Here is a 20,729-nt window from a genome sequence, read left to right as displayed (position 1 = left end):
CGTCGTTTGCGTAAGTCGTCCGTGAATCGGGATTTACGTCGTTTACGTCCACGTCAAAATCAATAGGCCCGTGCGGCGTACTTAGCTGCAATGCACGCTGGGAAATGTAGGCGCCCGGCGCATGCGCAGTTCTCAACAAATGTAAGGTCAAGCCCCATTAACATACAACACGCCCCCCTCAAACACATTTGAATTAGGCGCCCTTACGCCCGCCGATTTAGGCTACGCCGCCGTAACTTAGCAGGTAAGTACATTGTGAATCATGTACTTGCCTAGCTAACTTACGGCGGCGTAGCTTAAATGCCTTAAGCTACGCCGCCGCAAAGTTAGGCATAGGTACCTGAATCTACCTATTTCTTTTTTGCGCTAAAAACAAAAATAGATAGATTGTGAAAAAAATGCAATATTTCTTACTTTTTGCTATAACGAATATCCCCAAAAAAGATATACAATTTTTTTTTTCTCAGTTTAGGCCGATACGTATTCTTTTCTATATAATTTTGTTAAAAAAATTGGAACCATTGATATTTATACAGCGATCAGAGCTAAAAACAGCCACTGGTTACTGTATAAATGTCACTGGCAGGGAAGGGGTTAACACTCGGGGAGCGATCAAGGGGTTAAATGAGTTTCCTAAGGAGGTGTTTCTAACTGTATGGGGGGATGGGCTGACTGGAGGAGGAGAGAGAGATCGCTGTTCCTAATCACTAGGAACAGACGATCTGTCTCTCCTCCCATGACAGAAACGGGGATCTGTTTGTTTACACTGAGAGATCCCCATTCTGACTGTCTCTGGAGCGATGGCGGGTGGCCGGCGGACATTGCGGCCGCCAGCCACGCACAGGTCCTTTTATACTCCTATATACACGTATAGAGCCATGACAGGTCCTCTTTATACTCCTATATACATGTATAGAGCCATGACAGGTCCTCTTTATACTCCTATATACACGTATAGAGCCATGACAGGTCCTCTTTATACTCCTATACATGTATAGAGCCATGACAGGTCCCCTTTATACTCCTATACATGTATAGAGCCATGACAGGTCCTCTTTATACTCCTATATACATGTATAGAGCCATGACAGGTCCCCTTTATACTCCTATATACATGTATAGAGCCATGACAGGTCCCCTTTATACTCCTATATACATGTATAGAGCCATGACAGGTCCCCTTTATACTCCTATACATGTATAGAGCCATGACAGGTCCTCTTTATACTCCTATATACATGTATAGAGCCATGACAGGTCCTCTTTATACTCCTATATACATGTATAGAGCCATGACAGGTCCCCTTTATACTCCTATATACATGTATAGAGCCATGACAGGTCCTCTTTATACTCCTATACATGTATAGAGCCATGACAGGTCCCCTTTATACTCCTATATACATGTATAGAGCCATGACAGGTCCTCTTTATACTCCTATATACATGTATAGAGCCATGACAGGTCCTCTTTATCAGTGGCGGCTGGTGCAAACGAAAAAAAAAAATTGCAGCCTCACTGTGCCTATCACATGCAGCCACTGTGCCATGCCACCAAATGCAGCCACTGTGCCATGCCATCATACAGCAACTGTGCCATCAATTGTCACCACTGTGCCATGCCATCATACAGCAACTGTGCCATCAATTGTCACCACTGTGCCATGCCATCATACAGCAACTGTGCCATCAATTGTCACCACTGTGCCATGCCATCAAACGCAGCCACTGTGCCATCAATTGTCACCACTGTGCCATCAATTGTCACCACTGTGCCATGCCATCAAATGCAGTCACTGTGCCATCAATTGTCACCACTGTGCCATGCCATCAAACAGCAACTGTGCCATCAATTGTCACCACTGTGCCATGCCATCAAACGCAGCTACTGTGCCATCAAACGCAGCCACTGTGCCATCAATTGTCACCACTGTGCCATGCCATCAAACGAGAGCCACTGTGCCCCTCAATTGTTGCCACTGTGCCAATTGTCACCACTGTGCCCTTTAATTGTCACCACTGTGCCCATTGTCACCACTGTGCCCCATGATGCCACTGTGCCAATTGTCACCTCTGTGGCCTTTGACACCACTGTGCCCCATGATGCCACTGTGCCCATTGTCACTCACCACTGTGCCCCATGATGCCACTGTGCCCATTGTCACCACTGTGCCCCATGATGCCACTGTGCCCATTGTCACTCACCACTGTGCCCCATGATGCCACTGTGCCAATTGTCACCTCTGTGCCCTTTGTCACCACTGTGCCCCACTGTGCCAATTGTCACCTCTGTGCCCTTTGTCACCACTGTGCCCCATGATGTCACTGTGCCCTTTCCCTGTAAAAATCACTTACCTGAGGATTCCATGTCCTCCCTCGATGTCTTCTGCCGCTGTGGTGAAGCTTCAGCCAATCAGGTTCCTGATAACCAGAATCCGGGAACCTGATTGGCTGAAACGGCCGTTTGTCTTATACAATGAGCGCAGATTGCCTGCGCTCAGAGTATAGACATCTGAGAGCCGGAGAAAAGCCTATCAGAGCCGCTGGCTTTGATAGGCAGTTCCCCTCAGCCAACCAGCTGCCGCTATTCGGGTAACCGGCGTCCCGCATCCGGTTATCTGAATAGACCAGGCAGCGCTGGCAACCAACAATAACATACATTCGTGCATTTATGCACGAATGTGTGTTATTTGCGAGAGGGGGTGGCGCTGCAGCGCCCTCTATAGACGGCCGCCAGAACTGCGGCTAAAATGTCAAAATTACATTTTAGCCGAATAAAAGTTCTTAAACGGCCCGTTTTTTTTTTAAATATTTTTTTTTTGTGTGACTGTGGGAGGGGGGGCGGCGCCCGTGCGTCCCTATGGACGGGCCGCCACTGCTCTTTATACTCCTATATACATGTATAGAGCCATGACAGGTCCTCTTTATACTCCAATATACATGTATAGAGCCATAACAGGTCCTCCTTATACTCCTATATACATGTATAGAGCCATGACAGGTCCTCTTTATACTCCTATATACATGTATAGAGCCATGACAGGTCCTCTTTATACTCCTATATACATGTATAGAGCCATAACAGGTCCTCCTTATACTCCTATATACATGTATAGAGCCATGACAGGTCCTCTTTATACTCCTATATACATGTATAGAGCCATGACAGGTCCTCTTTATACTCCTATATACATGTATAGAGCCATGACAGGTCCTCTTTATACTCCAATATACATGTATAGAGCCATGACGGGTCCTCTTTATACTCCTGTGTCAGTTTCATTCCGGGACACGTTATTGTCCTGGAATGAAGGTGCCCGGGACAGACCTGCAAAATGCGGGGACTGTCCCAGGCAATCCGGGGACACATGGTCACCCTAGAAGGGGGTGAAAGTCTGCGGTACTGAAGGGGTTAATCTCTTCCTATTTTCTGACCTGGAAAATAGTCATGGAAAAGATGGAAAGGAAGAGTGAACCCCCCCCGAGGTCGGCGCCCTTCGCTGTAGGCCAGTGACTGATTAGTAGAGTCTGTCCCCGGGCGCTGTGCTCGGGTTCGCTCCTCGTTCCCGGTTTCCACTGGTTCGCTCTCCATGGTGAAACGCGTTTTGTGTAAACACAGAATGATAATCGCATTCCTATTTCTGGCGTAGCGCGGCCCCGGTGTCATCGCAGGCTATTTATAGCTCTGTGTAACTTCCTATTAGGAGCTGAATAATAATCAGACAACGGTCCTCTGCATCTTGTCTCCTGATAGGCAGGAATAATATAAATTTCATTTACAAATCTCACAATTCTCCCGTGGCCCCTGCTATAAATATCGGAGGCGAACGCAAACCGATCGCATATTTCATCGCCGCCACCGACTGTCTTCACACAGCAAGAACAGAGGAGGAGGGTGGGACTATAGCGCTGCTAAGGACAATATAGTCAAAATGAACAATATATATAAAAATATATATATTTTTATTGGAATAACAAACACATATACCGTATATACCCGAGTATAAGCCACGGCACCTAATTTTACCTCACTGTGCCCATGCCTCACTGTGCCCATGCCTCACTGTGCCCATGCCTCACTGTGTCCATGCCTCACTGTGTCCATGCCTCACTGTGCCCATGCCTCACTGCGCCCATGCCTCACTGCTCCCATGCCTCACTGTGCCCATGCATCACTGCGCCCATGCCTCACTGTGCTCATGACTAGACTGACGTTTAACATGGAAGTCTATGGAAGGGGTGCCCGGTTATGAAAAATCAGTGCTCCCCGACCATAGATCCCCCAGACAACAAACTTTGCACACTTGTAGAGAAGAAACGGGGCTACGTGTGTGCCAAGTTTCGGGTTCAGGAGACCTACGACCGGCCGCTATCGGATCCCCGAAGTCACCAGAGAAATTACCGTTTAACATGGGAGTCTATGGAAGGGGTGCCCGGGTATGAAAAATCGGTGCTCCCAGGCCTTAGGTCCCCCAGACAACAAACCTTGCACACTTATAGAGGAAAAACGGGGCTACGTGTGTGCCAAGTTTCGGGTCCAGGAGACCTACGACCGGCTAGTACCGAGTCCCCAAAGTCACCAGAGAAATGACCATTTAACATGGGAGTCTATGGAAGGAGTGCCCGGGTTTGAAAAATCGGTGCTCCATCGGCCGTAGGCCCTCCAGACAACAAACGTTGCACACTTGTAGAGGAGAAATGGGGCTACATGCAGGGCTGTCTTAATAAAAGGGCACACCTGGGCACTGCCCAGGGGCCCCAGCTGCATGGGGGCCCCTGCCCTTTCCCCAAAGCAGCTGGTCCTTGAGCCCGGGCTGCCCCTTTACATCCCAGATATCTCCCCAGCACTCTGACCCCTCTAAACCCTAGATATCCCCTACCTCCATTTCTGTTTACCTGCACTGTCTCCATTGTAGGGGCCCCAAAGCATTACTTTGCCCAGGGGCCCATGATGCCATTAAGACGGCCCTGGCTACATGTGTGCCAAGTTCTGGGTCCAGGGGACATATAACCGTCCGGTACCGGGTCCCCAAAGTTACTGGAGAGATTACCATTTAACATGTGAGTCTATGGAAGGGATGCCCGGCTTTGAAAAATCGGTGCTCCCCGGCCGTAGGTTCTCCGGACAACAAACTTTGCACACTTTTAGAGAAAGAGGCTGGTATCGGGTCCCCAAAGTCCGGGAGATCAGGCGCAAAAAGGTGACTCGAGTATAAGCCGAGGGGCAGCATTTTTAGCACAAAAAAAACGTGCTGAAAAACTCGGCTTATGCTCGAGTATATGCAGTAAATTGTACAAAAAGAGGGTTCAATAAAACCAAGTGTTAAAGCAGACATTGAAGTTTGTGGTTCGCTGGTGTTCACAGGAGATTGTCCCGTCCCTACGTGTTTCGCCGTTTAGGCTTCCTCAGGGGATTTAAACTGAGACCACCCCTGAGGAAGCCTAAACAGCGGAACACGTAGGGACGGGACAATCTCCTGTGACTACCACCTTATATGATTTGGGAACACCATACAAATTGAAAGACTTGTATTTCTTTCATTTGCAAATGATCTGCACTGATATCAGGGGTGTCTAGGCACAAGAAGTGCACTGATAATTTTAGGAGGCAATTCAATACACAAAGTAAAATTCTAAGGGTACCAATTGGAGACAGAGGCCGGAGGGTAATCATACCACTCACTTCACAGGTGGAACCCCTAATGATTTCTTAAAGCGGGGGTTCACCCTTAGAGGGCACTTTTCCCCCTTAGATTCCTGCTCGTTTTTACTAGGGGAATCGGCTATTTATTTTAAAATATGATCCGTACTTACCCGTTTACGAGATGCATCCTCTCCGTCGCTTCCGGGTATGGGCTTCGGGAATGGGCGTTCCTTCTTGATTGACAGTCTTCCGAGAGGCTTCCGACGGTCGCATCCATCGCGTCACGATTTTCCGAAAGAAGCCGAACGTCGGTGCGCAGGCGCAGTATAGAGCCGCACCGACGTTCGGCTTCTTTCGGCTACGAGTGACGCGATGGATGCGACCGTCGGAAGCCTCTCGGAAGGCTGTCAATCAAGAAGGAACGCCCGCTCCCGAAGACCCATACCCGGAAGCGACGGAAGAAGATGCAGCTCGAAAACGGGTAAGTACGGATCATATTTTACTACAAATAGCCGATTCCCCTAGACCGAACGAGCAGGAACCTTATGGGAGAAAAAAAAAAAATTCATAAATGGGTGAACTCCCGCTTTAACCACTTCCCGACCGCCGCATGTACATATACGTCCACAGAATGGCACGTACAGGCAAATGGGCGTACAGGTACGTCCTTGCCTTTCCGCAGGTCGGGGGTCCGATCGGGACCCCCCCCCCGCTACATGCGGCGGTCGGATTCCCGTGGGGAGCGATCCGGGACGACGGCGTGGCTATTCGTTTATAGCCGCTCCGTCGCGATCGCTCCCCGGAGCTGAAGAACGGGGAGAGCCGTATGTAAACACGGCTTCCCCGTGCTTCACTGTGGCGGCTGCATCGATCGAGTGATCCCTTATATAGGGAGACTCGATCGATGACGTCAGACCTACAGCCACACCCCCCTACAGTTGTAAACACACACTAGGTGAATCCTAACTCCTACAGCGCCCCCTAGTGGTTAACTCCCAAACTGCAACTGTCATTTTCACAGTAATCAGTGCAATTTAAATGCATTTTTCGCTGTGAAAATGACAATGGTCCCAAAAATGTGTCAAAATTGTCCGAAGTGTCCACCATAATGTCGCAGTCACGAAAAAAATCGCTGATCGCCGCCAATAGTAGTAAAAAAAAAAAAAATTTATAAAAATGCAATAAAACTATCCCCTATTTTATAAACGCAACAAATTTTGCGCAAACCAACCGATAAACGCTTATTGCGATTTTTTTTACCAAAAATAGGTAGAAGAATACGTATCGGCCTAAACTGAGGAAATTTTTTTTTTATATATGTTTTTGGGGGATATTTATTACAGCAATAAGTAAAAAATGTTGCATTTTTTTCAAAATTGTCGCTCTATTTTTGTTTATAGCGCAAAAAATAAAAACTGCAGAGGTGATCAAATACCACCAAAAGAAAGCTCTATTTGTGGGGAAAAAAGGACGCCAATTTTATTTGGGAGCCACGTCGCACGAGCGCGCAATTGTCTGTTAAAGCGACGCAGTGCCGAATTATAAAAACGCCTTTTGGCATTTAGCAGCATATTGTCCCGGGGCTTAAGTGGTTAAAGGGGTTGTAAACCCTCATTCTATGCATTAAGGTGAAAAACCTCCTGTGCTGCAGCAGCGCCCCCGAGTCCCCCTTTTACTTGCCTGAGCCCCGTAATTCCCACAACGGGAAGAGCACACCAGCTTCGGCCAGTGTCTTGGGTCCTGATTGGATAGATTAATAGCAGTGCAGCCATTGGCTCCCGCCAATCAAATCTACTGACACAGGCGCCCCGGGGGCGGAGCCGAGTCCTGTTGTCCGTGTCTACGAACGCAGTGGCAGGACCACAAGGGGGTGCCCGCAAGGGTGTCCCATTGGAGAGCACTTCTCCGGTGGGGCACTCGAGAAGAGGAGGAGCCAGGAGTGCCGCTGAGGGACCCCAGAAGAGGAGGATTGGGAAGGTAAGTGTAACGGAACGTCCCACACTCCGCTTGAGTTCTTCCGTCATATACCGCTTCCTATCAGTCTGGATATAGATATCAGATATTCCAGCTGCTCACAAGCACACAACGAGACAAGACTTGTTTGTCTGCTGAACATGGAGGCCGCGATTCAGATACATTGTCGTATCTTTGAGCAGGCGTAGCGCATCTCATATGCGCATTTACGTCACTTCTGGTTTCCCCAGATGTAAGAGCAGCGCCATTTTTAAATTTGGAAAGTATCCGAAGACACCGATCTTGGTGGGATCAGATGCTTGTAAGGGCAGAGGAGACATCTGGGGTCTAACAGACCCCAGATCTCTCCATAAAGAGCACCATAAAGAGAACCACGCCTTCCGCTGCCTTTCCAAGCTCTACCGTTTCACTGGGAAAACCGGGATCACAGTTGGGGCTTTCACCAGCTGACCATAGAGATCGTTGAGGAACAGAAGGTCCCTGAAGGTTTCTATGGTCTGGAAAATTGGAAGTGACGAGCATTTTCATCACTTCCGGTTTCTCAAATGTAAACATCGCCATTTTTAAATTGGTAAAACATCTGATGACACCGATCTTGGTGGGATCAGATGCTTGTAGGGGCAGAGGAGACATCTGGGGGTCTTACCCCTTCAGCTATGGAGGGGATTCCGCAACTGTAATGGGGATTTCCCATATCAGCGTCTGACATGCAATCCTTTTATTTTCTTTTAATTGCAATTTCTTTGTGGAAGGGAATGTTCCCGGGAGGTGGGGGAGGGGCAGAGAGGGCTGTGGATCCAGAGCCAGGAAACAGACAGAAATGAAGGAAAGGGTATGACCGGGGATTGGTGGTGTTAGATAAAAAGGGGGCCGCCATTTCTGGAACAGACGGTCCCTCTATGATGTCACTTCTCTTCTGGATCCTGAGAGCTCCCCATCTCTATGATGTCACTCCTCTTCTGGATCCTGAGAGCCCCCCATCTCTATGATGTCACTTCTCTTCTGGATCCTGAGAGCCCCCCATCTCTATGATGTCACTCCTCTTCTGGATCCTGAGAGCCCCCCATCTCTATGATGTCACTCCTCTTCTGGATCCTGAGAGCCCCCCCATCTCTATGATGTCACTCCTCTTCTGGATCCTGAGAGCCCCCCATCTCTATGATGTCACTCCTCTTCTGGATCCAGAGAGCCCCCCATCTCTATGATGTCACTCCTCTTCTGGATCCAGAGAGCCCCCCATCTCTATGATGTCACTCCTCTTCTGGATCCTGAGAGCCCCCCATCTCTATGATGTCACTCCTCTTCTGGATCCTGAGAGCCCCCCCATCTCTATGATGTCACTCCTCTTCTGGATCCTGAGAGCCCCCCATCTCTATGATGTCACTCCTCTTCTGGATCCTGAAAGCCCCCATCTCTATGATGTCACTCCTCTTCTGGATCCTGAAAGCCCCCATCTCTATGATGTCACTCCTCTTCTGGATCCTGAGAGCCCCCCCATCTCTATGATGTCACTCCTCTTCTGGATCCTGAGAGCCCCCATCTCTATGATGTCACTCCTCTTCTGGATCCAGAGAGCCCCCCATCTCTATGATGTCACTCCTCTTCTGGATCCTGAGAGCCCCCCATCTCTATGATGTCACTCCTCTTCTGGATCCTGAGAGCCCCCCCATCTCTATGATGTCACTCCTCTTCTGGATCCTGAGAGCCCCCCATCTCTATGATGTCACTCCTCTTCTGGATCCTGAAAGCCCCCATCTCTATGATGTCACTCCTCTTCTGGATCCTGAAAGCCCCCATCTCTATGATGTCACTCCTCTTCTGGATCCAGAGAGCCCCCCATCTCTATGATGTCACTCCTCTTCTGGATCCTCAGAGACCCTGTCTCTATGATGTCACTCCTCTTCTGGATCCTGGGAGCCCCCCCACCTCTATGATGTCACTCCTCTTCTGGATCCTGAGAGCCCCCCATCTCTATGATGTCACTCCTCTTCTGGATCCTGAGAGCCCCCCATCTCTATGATGTCACTCCTCTTCTGGATCCTGAGAGCCCCCATCTCTATGATGTCACACCTCTTCTGGATCCTGAGAGCCCCCATCTCTATGATGTCACTCCTCTTCTGGATCCTGAGAGCCCCCCCATCTCTATGATGTCACTCCACTTCTGGATCCTCAGAGACCCCATCTCTATGATGTCACTCCTCTTCTGGATCCTGAGAGCCCCCCCATCTCTATGATGTCACTCCTCTTCTGGATCCTGAGAGCCCCCCATCTCTATGATGTCACTCCTCTTCTGGATCCTGAGAGCCCCCCATCTCTATGATGTCACTCCTCTTCTGGATCCTGAGAGCCCCCATCTCTATGATGTCACTCCTCTTCTGGATCCTGAGAGCCACCCATCTCTATGATGTCACTCCTCTTCTGGATCCTGAGAGCCACCCATCTCTATGATGTCACTCCTCTTCTGGATCCTGAGAGCCACCCATCTCTATGATGTCACTCCTTGTCACGTACCTTAAGGATGAGCCCGACGTGCAGGAAGTGGCTGCTGTTGCTCCTCTGATCCCGGACCCCTGGTAGAGTAGACAGGGGAGCGGGAATGCAGAGTCGCACAAGCGCCAGGGATGACGCTGGTGCAGGGGCCGGATGGAGCTTCTGCGGAGTCCAAGGAAGTCTCTGAGAGGCAGGTGCAGGCCGGTAAGTAGCAGCCTGGATGCAGGAGCACTGGAACAGCAGGTAAGCCGGAAAGGAAGGTATTCTGAAAGTCTGGCCGCAGCAGGTCCCAGAAGACTGGACAGGGTCCCAGAAGACTGGATAGGCAGGAGCAGCCGGACTGGTAACAGGAGAGGCCCAGGTAACAGAGAGGTCGACTAGCCGGGTCGGCAACAGACGGTCAGCGGAGTACCAGGGGTCAGGCAGAAGGATGGTCAGAGCAAGCCGAGGTCAGGGCAGGCGGAAGACAGGAACAACGAAGACAAGCCGGGTATCAGGATCTGGATCAAGCAGGAGTAGTTGGTACAGGTATAGGTACAGGTACAGGTGGTCTCAGGAAACGCTGCAGACCGGACAGCAAGGGGCCAGGCTCCCAGGACACTTTAAGTAGGTTGTTTTGGCGCCAAATGGACGCCTGCACGTGCCCGCGCGCCGTTACCGCCGGTGCGCGCTCCCGTGCGCCGTTACCGCCGGTGCGCGCGTGCACGAGCGCGATGCCGTGGTTGCGCGCGCATTGCGCGTGCCGATGCGCCGCTAGCGCCCTCTGGTGGCCGAGGTAATTCATGACATTGCCCCCCCCCAAGGGGCAGCCTCCGGATGCCCAACTGAGTCATCTTCAGCGGGTGAGAGTCTTTAAACAACTGAATTAGTCTTTCGGCGTGTATGTTGTCCTCCGGTTCCCATGAATTTTCCTCTGGCCCATACCCCTTCCATTTAACAAGGAACTGAATTTGGTTGCGTCTCTTCCTGCAATCCAGGATAGATTCCACCTCAAATTCCTCCTCACCGTCGACTAATACTGGTTCTGGGGGATCGGTATCCCGTCCAGGGAAGGAGTTGGGGACGTCCGGTTTGAGCAGGGCCACGTGAAACACCGGGTGGATTCGAAAGGACTCCGGTAAGTCAAGTTCGTAGGCCACCTCGTTTATCCTTCTCTTGACAGCAAAGGGACCCACGAATTTAGGACCCAGTTTCTTCGTAGGGCATGCAAGCCTTAAGTTCAAAGTGGACAAGTAAACTTTAGTTCCGGGTACTAAGTTGAGTTCCCCCCTTCTTCTCCTGTCAAAGATTTCCTTATTACGTTCCTGTGTTTGGGTCATGGTTTCCTGCAGGATCCTGTTATTTGAGTTAAAGAAATCCAAGGTGTCTTGAACGGCGGGTACCGTACTTTCTGGAACAGAATTAGAGAGGAACAGTGGGTGGAACCCGTAGTTGGCAAAAAAAGGAGACTGTTTGGTGGCCGAATGGATAGAATTATTATAGGCGAACTCCGCCAAGGGCAGCAGAGAAACCCAGTCTTCTTGCGAAAAGGACGAGAAGCAGCGGAGATACTGTTCAAGGGTCTGATTCGTCCTCTCCGTCTGCCCATTTGACTGGGGGTGGTATGCTGAGGAAAACGATAGGCCAATCTCGAGACTACTGCAAAGTGCCCTCCAAAACCTAGATGTGAACTGTACTCCACGGTCGGACACAATATCCGCAGGAACGCCGTGGAGTCTGACAATTTCTCTGATGAAGGCTTTAGCCGTCTCTGGAGCCGAGGGTGTGCCCTTTAAGGGGACAAAGTGTGCCATCTTAGACAGCCTGTCCACTACCACAAAGATAGTGGTGAAGCCCTCTGATGGGGGAAGTTCCACGATGAAGTCCATGGAGATCCTTCTCCAAGGTCTTTCCGGTACGGGTAATGGTTTAAGGAGCCCCCAGGCTCTGAGTTTACTACCTTTGTTTCGAATGCACGTAGTGCATGATTCCACATACTCTTTGCAGTCCTTTAGAAGTTGGGGCCACCAAAAGGTGCGTTGCAGAAGTTCAGCGGTCTTTTGTATCCCAAAGTGCCCAGCCAGCTTGTGGTCATGACAGGAGCCCAGAACATTAACTCGCAGCCCCTCGGGTACGAAGATCTTATCCCGGTACCATAGCAGACCGTCCCTGGATTGTAGCTCCGAATCAGGTGGAGAAGAAATGCCAGCGGATGCCTGCCTGATCTGGGGTACCAAGTCTCTTTGTAGTAGCAAAAAGTTCCCTGATGACAGAATAGTGTCCGGAGGATTGGGAGGCTCCGAACTGGCGTACATGCGGGAAAGAGCATCCGGTTTGACATTTTTCGACCCTGGCCTGTACGTGATGTGGAATGAAAACCTTGTAAAAAAAAGTGCCCACCTGGCCTGGCGTGGTCTAAGTCTCTTGGCTACCTTTAGGTACTCCAGGTTTTTGTGATCTGTAAAAATCAAAATCGGGTGCGCTGCTCCTTCCAGGAGGTACCGCCACTCCTCCAAGGCGGCTTTTATCGCCAACAGCTCTCGGTCTCCAACATCGTAATTTTTTTCTGCTTCAGATAGTTTACGGGAAAAGTAAGCGACGGGATATAGCAATGCCTTGGGACCCTGCCTCTGAGAGAGGACTGCTCCAACCGCGGTTTCAGATGCATCCACTTCAAGAATGTAGGGCAGGCTTGCGTCGGGATGTCTCAGAATGGATGCCGAGGTGAACAAGCCTTTCAGGGTTTCGAAGGCTGCTTGGGCCTCTGGTGTCCAGCGAAACCGAGCAGACAGTTTAGTCAAGTCCGTTATAGGAGAAATGATGTTGGAAAAGGCTTTGATGAACTTCCTATAAAAATTCGCAAACCCGACGAATCGCTGAACACTTTTTCTGTCAGTCGGAGCCGGCCAGTCAAGTATTGCGGAAACTTTCTGAGGATCCATCTCAACGCCCCTTACAGAGATGATAAGTCCCAGAAACTGTATACTGGGGCGCTCGAACTCGCATTTGCTGGGTTTTGCGTACAGTCCGTGGATACGGAGACGTTCAAGCACCTTCCTCACATGTACACGGTGTTTCTCTAGGGAAGGGGAGAAGATTAGGATATCATCCAGATAGACAATCACAAAAAGGTCCAGATAATCTCTAAAAATGTCATTGACAAAATGTTGGAATGTTGCCGGAGCATTACAGAGCCCAAAGGGCATGACTAGATATTCAAAGTGCCCGAAACGGGTACGGAAGGCGGTCTTCCACTCATCGCCTTCGCGTATGCGGACAAGGTTGTAGGCCCCTCGGAGGTCCAATTTAGTAAAAATGACCGCGGACCCCAGACGCTGAAATAGTTCGGGTACCAAGGGAAGAGGGTATCTGTTTTTAATAGTTATTTTGTTGAGTTCCCGGTAGTCCACACAGGGGCGAAGGGAATGATCTTTCTTTTCAACAAAAAAGATGCCTGCACCCGCGGGTGACGTGGAGGCACGGATGAACCCCCTCCTCAAGCTGTCATCGATATAGGTTTTCAGGGTCTCAAGTTCAAGTCCGGTTAAGGGGAAGATCCTTCCGAAGGGGACTTCGGCACCAGGGAGGAGTTCGATGGGGCAGTCATAGGCCCTGTGGGGTGGGAGGGTCTCGGCCCCCTTTTTGCTGAAAACATCCAGATAGTCATGATAAATTTCTGGGACGGATTGACGAGTCTCAATGTCAGAGTCCGAACAGAGTAATGGCAGGGGTGGAGACGGTAGTTGCAGGCAATGCTGTCGGCAGAATGGAGAGTTGAAGTCAATTTTACCAGTGGCCCAGTCAATCTGGGGGTTGTGGACTTGGAGCCATGGTACTCCCAGTATGACAGGAAACAGAGGGGAGTTGATCACATCCAAGCATAAGAGTTCGTGGTGGTTATCGGCAATGGTGGTGGCAAGAGGCTGGGTCTCCTGGGTAACGGGACCAGATTTTAACACCGAGCCGTCTGCTAAGTACACAGAAAGTCCAGTAGACCTGGGGCGGAGAGGAATCTGATATCTGAAGGCAAATGATTGATCCAAAAAGCAGCTACAGGCTCCTGAATCAATAATGGCGCTGGTTTGTATAGTTCTTCCTGGAAGCTGGAATAAAACAAGGATAGCCAGATGAGTGGAATTGCTTGGACGGACAGGTAGGGATACAGACGACAAGGATTGACACTTACGCAGCTTGGCAGGACAGGTCCTCACGTAGTGTCCGGACTCCCCGCAATACAGGCACAGGTTGTTGGCCCTACGGCGTTGTCGTTCCTCCGGAGTAAGTGAAGGGCGAAGGAGGCCTAGCTGCATAGGCTCTGAATTATCAGGGGTAGAAGAGGCTGTGGGCGCTGGTAGAGGTGGATTGAACGTGGAAGGTACCCGTGGCATCATCCAGACCGGACGGGATGGGGCAGTGGTCCTTTCAGTCCTGCGCTCCCTCAGGCGTCGATCGATCTGGATGGTCAAGTTGATTAAAGCGTCCAGGGTCCCAGGAACTCCTACCCGGGCCAGCTCGTCCTTTAGCGGTTCGGACAGACCAAGGCGAAACTGGTAGCAGAGAGCCGAATCGTTCCAGGTTGTGTCAGAACACCATTTGCGGAATTCGGACACATAGTCTTCGGCGGGTCTGCGACCCTGTTGTAGAGCATGTAATGCGGCTTCTGCAGTGGCGGTTTGATGCGGGTCCTCATAAAGCAGAGACATAGCCTGGAAAAAGGCGGTTAAGTTGTCAAGTGATTCATCCTTGATCTCCATGAGGCGATGAGCCCAGGTTTGCGGTTCGCCAGACAGTAGCGAAACGACGAAGCCCACCTTAGTAGCTTCCAGAGAGAAAGTCCGGGGTTGGAGGGCGAAGTATAATTCGCAAGCGTTGCGGAAGGCTCGGAATTTGTTACGTTCTCCCGCAAACCTCTCGGGCATGGGAACTTTAGGTTCAGGTGGCAGCATTATTACTGATGGCGAAGCGGATGCTCCTGAAGTCGCAGAGGCTGTGGCAGGAGTGGACAAGGCTTGGACCCGATTTTCCAGACGTGTGTAACCTTCTTGCAGGGTTCGGACGGCCTGGGTTAGTCCTTCCAAATGGCGGCAGAGTTCCTGCATCGGATCCACTCCCTGCGCGGGCTCGGACATGGCTGTCCGGTACTGTCACGTACCTTAAGGATGAGCCCGACGTGCAGGAAGTGGCTGCTGTTGCTCCTCTGATCCCGGACCCCTGGTAGAGTAGACAGGGGAGCGGGAATGCAGAGTCGCACAAGCGCCAGGGATGACGCTGGTGCAGGGGCCGGATGGAGCTTCTGCGGAGTCCAAGGAAGTCTCTGAGAGGCAGGTGCAGGCCGGTAAGTAGCAGCCTGGATGCAGGAGCACTGGAACAGCAGGTAAGCCGGAAAGGAAGGTATTCTGAAAGTCTGGCCGCAGCAGGTCCCAGAAGACTGGACAGGGTCCCAGAAGACTGGATAGGCAGGAGCAGCCGGACTGGTAACAGGAGAGGCCCAGGTAACAGAGAGGTCGACTAGCCGGGTCGGCAACAGACGGTCAGCGGAGTACCAGGGGTCAGGCAGAAGGATGGTCAGAGCAAGCCGAGGTCAGGGCAGGCGGAAGACAGGAACAACGAAGACAAGCCGGGTATCAGGATCTGGATCAAGCAGGAGTAGTTGGTACAGGTATAGGTACAGGTACAGGTGGTCTCAGGAAACGCTGCAGACCGGACAGCAAGGGGCCAGGCTCCCAGGACACTTTAAGTAGGTTGTTTTGGCGCCAAATGGACGCCTGCACGTGCCCGCGCGCCGTTACCGCCGGTGCGCGCTCCCGTGCGCCGTTACCGCCGGTGCGCGCGTGCACGAGCGCGATGCCGTGGTTGCGCGCGCATTGCGCGTGCCGATGCGCCGCTAGCGCCCTCTGGTGGCCGAGGTAATTCATGACACTCCTCTTCTGGATCCTGAGAGCCCCCATCTCTATGATGTCACTCCTCTTCTGGATCCTGAGAGCCCCCCCATCTCTATGATGTCATTCCTCTTCTGGATCCTGAGAGCCCCCCCATCTCTATGATGTCACTCCTCTCCTGTACCATGAGCCCCCCATCTCTATGATGTCACTCCTCTTCTGGATCCTGAGAGCCCCCCATCTCTATGATGTCACTCCTCTTCTGGATCCTGAGAGCCCCCATCTCTATGATGTCACTCCTCTTCTGGATCCTGAGAGCCCCCCCATCTCTATGATGTCACTCCTCTTCTGGATCCTGAGAGCCCCCCATCTCTATGATGTCACTCCTCTTCTGGATCCTGAAAGCCCCCATCTCTATGATGTCACTCCTCTTCTGGATCCTGAGAGCCCCCCCATCTCTATGATGTCACTCCTCTTCTGGATCCTGAGAGCCCCCCATCTCTATGATGTCACTCCTCTTCTGGATCCAGAGAGCCCCCCATCTCTATGATGTCACTCCTCTTCTGGATCCTGAGAGCCCCCCATCTCTATGATGTCACTCCTCTTCTGGATCCTGAGAGCCCCCCCATCTCTATGATGTCACTCCTCTTCTGGATCCTGAGAGCCCCCCATCTCTATGATGTCACTCCTCTTCTGGATCCTGAAAGCCCCCATCTCTATGATGTCACTCCTCTTCTGGATCCTGAGAGCCCCCCCATCTCTATGATGTCACTCCTCTTCTGGATCCTGAGAGCCACCCATCTCTATGATGTCACTCCTCTTCTGGATCCTGAGAGCCACCCATCTCTATGATGTCACTCCTCTTCTGGATCCTGAGAGCCCCCATCTCTATGATGTCACTCCTCTTCTGGATCCTGAGAGCCCCCCATCTCTATGATGTCACTCCTCTTCTGGATCCTGAGAGCCCCCATCTCTATGATGTCACTCCTCTTCTGGATCCTGAGAGCCCCCATCTCTATGATGTCACTCCTCTTCTGGATCCTGAGAGCCCCCCCATCTCTATGATGTCACTCCACTTCTGGATCCTCAGAGACCCCATCTCTATGATGTCACTCCTCTTCTGGATCCTGAGAGCCCCCCCCATCTCTATGATGTCACTCCTCTTCTGGATCCTGAGAGCCCCCCATCTCTATGATGTCACTCCTCTTCTGGATCCTGAAAGCCCCCATCTCTATGATGTCACTCCTCTTCTGGATCCTGAGAGCCCCCCCATCTCTATGATGTCACTCCTCTTCTGGATCCTGAGAGCCCCCCATCTCTATGATGTCACTCCTCTTCTGGATCCAGAGAGCCCCCCATCTCTATGATGTCACTCCTCTTCTGGATCCTGAGAGCCCCCCATCTCTATGATGTCACTCCTCTTCTGGATCCTGAGAGCCCCCCCATCTCTATGATGTCACTCCTCTTCTGGATCCTGAGAGACCCCATCTCTATGATGTCACTCCTCTTCTGGATCCTGAAAGCCCCCATCTCTATGATGTCACTCCTCTTCTGGATCCTGAGAGCCCCCCCATCTCTATGATGTCACTCCTCTTCTGGATCCTGAGAGCCCCCCATCTCTATGATGTCACTCCTCTTCTGGATCCTGAAAGCCCCCATCTCTATGATGTCACTCCTCTTCTGGATCCTGAGAGCCCCCCCATCTCTATGATGTCACTCCTCTTCTGGATCCTGAGAGCCCCCCATCTCTATGATGTCACTCCTCTTCTGGATCCAGAGAGCCCCCCATCTCTATGATGTCACTCCTCTTCTGGATCCTGAGAGCCCCCATCTCTATGATGTCACTCCTCTTCTGGATCCTCAGAGACCCTGTCTCTATGATGTCACTCCTCTTCTGGATCCTGGGAGCCCCCCCACCTCTATGATGTCACTCCTCTTCTGGATCCTGAGAGCCCCCCATCTCTATGATGTCACTCCTCTTCTGGATCCTGAGAGCCCCCCATCTCTATGATGTCACTCCTCTTCTGGATCGTGAGAGCCCCCCCATCTCTATGATGTCACTCCTCTTCTGGATCCTGAGAGACCCCATCTCTATGATGTCACTCCTCTTCTGGATCCTGAGAGCCCCCATCTCTATGATGTCACTCCTCTTCTGGATCCTGAGAGCCCCCATCTCTATGATGTCACTCCTCTTCTGGATCCTGAGAGCCCCCCCATCTCTATGATGTCACTCCACTTCTGGATCCTCAGAGACCCCATCTCTATGATGTCACTCCTCTTCTGGATCCTGAGAGCCCCCATCTCTATGATGTCACTCCTCTTCTGGATCCTAAGAGCCCCCCCATCTCTATGATGTCACTCCTCTTCTGGATCCTGAGAGCCCCCCCATCTCTATGATGTCACTCCTCTTCTGGATCCTGAGAGCCCCCATCTCTATGATGTCACTCCTCTTCTGGTTCCTGAGAGCCCCCCATCTCTATGATGTCACTCCTCTTCTGGATCCTGAGAGCCCCCCCATCTCTATGTCACTCCTCTTCTGGATCCTGAGAGCCCCCCCCCCATCTCTATGATGTCACTCCTCTTCTGGATCCTGAGAGCCCCCCCATCTCTATGATGTCACTCCTCTTCTGGATCCTGAGAGCCCCCATCTCTATGATGTCACTCCTCTTCTGGATCCTGAGAGCCACCCATCTCTATGATGTCACTCCTCTTCTGGATCCTGAGAGACCCTGTCTCTATGATGTCACTCCTCTTCTGGATCCTGAGAGCCCCCATCTCTATGATGTCACTCCTCTTCTGTACCATGAGCCCCCCATCTCTATGATGTCACTCCTCTTCTGGATCCTGAGAGACCCCCATCTCTATGATGTCACTCCTCTTCTGGATCCTGAGAGCCCCCATCTCTATGATGTCACTCCTCTTCTGGATCCTGAGAGCCCCCATCTCTATGATGTCACTCCTCTTCTGGATCCTGAGAGCCCCCATCTCTATGATGTCACTCCTCTTCTGTACCATGAGCCCCCCATCTCTATGATGTCACTCCTCTTCTGGATCCTGAGAGCCCCCATCTCTATGATGTCACTCCTCTTCTGGATCCTGAGAGCCCCCCCATCTCTATGATGTCACTCCTCTTCTGGATCCTGAGAGACCCCCATCTCTATGATGTCACTCCTCTTCTGGATCCTGAGAGCCCCCATCTCTATGATGTCACTCCTCTTCTGGATCCTGAGAGCCCCCATCTCTATGATGTCACTCCTCTTCTGGATCCTGAGAGCCCCCATCTCTATGATGTCACTCCTCTTCTGTACCATGAGCCCCCCATCTCTATGATGTCACTCCTCTTCTGGATCCTGAGAGCCCCCATCTCTATGATGTCACTCCTCTTCTGGATCCTGAGAGCCACCCATCTCTATGATGTCACTCCTCTTCTGGATCCTGAGAGCCCCCCATCTCTATGATGTCACTCCTCTTCTGGATCCTGAGAGCCCCCATCTCTATGATGTCACTCCTCTTCTGGATCCTGAGAGCCCCCATCTCTATGATGTCACTCCTCTTCTGGATCCTGAGAGCCCCCATCTCTATGATGTCACTCCTCTTCTGTACCATGAGCCCCCCATCTCTATGATGTCACTCCTCTTCTGGATCCTGAGAGCCCCCATCTCTATGATGTCACTCCTCTTCTGGATCCTGAGACCCCCATCTCTATGATGTCACTCCTCTTCTGGATCCTGAGAGCCCCCCATCTCTATGATGTCACTCCTCTTCTGGATCCTGAGAGCCCCCCATCTCTATGATGTCACTCCTCTTCTGGATCCTGAGAGCCACCCATCTCTATGATGTCACTCCTCTTCTGGATCCTGAGAGCCCCCATCTCTATGATGTCACTCCTCTTCTGGATCCTGAGAGCCCCCCCATCTCTATGATGTCATTCCTCTTCTGGATCCTGAGAGCCCCCCCATCTCTATGTCACTCCTCTTCTGGATCCTGAGAGCCCCCCATCTCTATGATGTCACTCCTCTTCTGGATCCTGAGAGCCCCCATCTCTATGATGTCACTCCTCTTCTGGATCCTGAGAGCCCCCATCTCTATGATGTCACTCCTCTTCTGGATCCTGAGAGCCCCCATCTCTATGATGTCACTCCTCTTCTGTACCATGAGCCCCCCATCTCTATGATGTCACTCCTCTTCTGGATCCTGAGAGCCCCCCATCTCTATGATGTCACTCCTCTTCTGGATCCTGAGAGCCCCCCATCTCTATGATGTCACTCCTCTTCTGGATCCTGAGAGCCCCCATCTCTATGATGTCACTCCTCTTCTGGATCCTGAGAGCCCCCATCTCTATGATGTCACTCCTCTTCTGGATCCTGAGAGCCACCCATCTCTATGATGTCACTCCTCTTCTGGATCCTGAGAGCCCCCCATCTCTATGATGTCACTCCTCTTCTGGATCCTGAGAGCCCCCATCTCTATGATGTCACTCCTCTTCTGGATCCTGAGAGCCCCCATCTCTATGATGTCACTCCTCTTCTGGATCCTGAGAGCCCCCATCTCTATGATGTCACTCCTCTTCTGTACCATGAGCCCCCCATCTCTATGATGTCACTCCTCTTCTGGATCCTGAGAGCCCCCATCTCTATGATGTCACTCCTCTTCTGGATCCTGAGACCCCCATCTCTATGATGTCACTCCTCTTCTGGATCCTGAGAGCCCCCCATCTCTATGATGTCACTCCTCTTCTGGATCCTGAGAGACCCCCATCTCTA

This window comes from Rana temporaria, chromosome 5 (assembly GCF_905171775.1).
Source record: "Rana temporaria chromosome 5, aRanTem1.1, whole genome shotgun sequence".
Lineage (NCBI taxonomy): Eukaryota > Metazoa > Chordata > Amphibia > Anura > Ranidae > Rana > Rana temporaria.
This window is presented reverse-complemented; position numbering follows the sequence as displayed.